Genomic DNA, 1,234 nt, shown 5'->3' with positions numbered 1-1,234 from the left:
GGCGTCGCCGCGTGCCCCAGCACAGGGGCTCCTGGAGGGCTTGCGCCCGCGGGGACGTCGGGGCAGCTGCGCCGCTGGCGTCCACTCCCTGCCTTCTCTCCCGGTCGCCGGCGTCGTATCCAGGCTGCCCTCCTGCGCTCCCGCCCCGGTCCGGCTGTGGGCACTGCGCACAGGCCAGTGTGCCGCCGCGCCGTCTGTGCTCCGGCCGTGGCCGCCGGGCCGTGGGTGTCCCTGCATCCCTGCACAGGGAAAAGCCCGCTCGCTGTCCACAACCCCATCTTGCAGATTTCACCGCTGGCGCCCCCGAGGCAGACGGAACCGCATCCCAGCCCAGCAGGACACGACGGGACGCAAGCTCAGTCACGAGGCATCTTCTGCTCTGCCCAAGCCGACAGGTCCCCACGCCCATCCCTAGCTGTTCCTTGCAGTTTCCTTACCAAAGCCGCAGGGCGTCCCCACTCCGCCCTGCCCCGCTGTCCCCCCACGGGCGCTGGGCGGCTGTTTCCCCTTTTCTGCTCCTCCCTGGGCTGAACTTTGTTCTCTTCCTTTCCAGTCACGTTTCCTTCTTTCTCTTCCTGTATTTCCTGCCGGCTGCCCCTAAGCCTTTCCAGAGGGGCTGAGGCCCAGGCGCCTCACACACCCGCTGCCTGCTTTCCTGGCACCAGCTCAGCACCGCGCTCTCAGCACGTGGCCTGGGTGGCGGTCTGCGGCCTCGCTTTAGGAAGACGGCCCCAGATCAGGCCGCGCTCTGGAGAGGTCGGGCCCCAGTCAGCGAGCTGTGCCGGGCGACCTGAGAGTTGCCCAGCCTGAGCAAAGCCAAGGAGTTCAGGGCAAGATCAAAAGTCACTGAAGTAGGAAAGGCACTTGGCCATCTCAGGATGTCATTGAGGTCAGAGGTCTTCAAAGCTAAAAAATTGCAAAAAGCACGCAGAGTTCACTCTGGGCCAGCCCTGCAGACCCCAGGAGAAGGTGGGGAGGGATGACAGGAGCCCAGAGGCAGCTGGCTCTGCAGAGCTCCTGCTGGACAGGGCTCCAGGGGATCCCAGTGAGTTGGCGGCCTCCCGGCCCACGTAGCTTGTCCCCATGGGCCCCGGTGCCTGGATTGAAAACTGACTCTTTAAGGGGTACCCATCCTTTACCTGCCGGAAGATGTAGAATGAGGCATAGAAAGGTTTAAGAGAATCAGAATCAAGGCACTAGCACGTCTGTATTAAGGGAAACCTGAACACAGGCC

The sequence above is a fragment of the Propithecus coquereli genome, unplaced genomic scaffold (assembly GCF_000956105.1).
Source record: "Propithecus coquereli isolate 6110/MARCELLA unplaced genomic scaffold, Pcoq_1.0 Scaffold377, whole genome shotgun sequence".
NCBI classification, from domain to species: domain Eukaryota; kingdom Metazoa; phylum Chordata; class Mammalia; order Primates; family Indriidae; genus Propithecus; species Propithecus coquereli.
Note: the sequence above shows the minus strand (reverse complement) of the source record.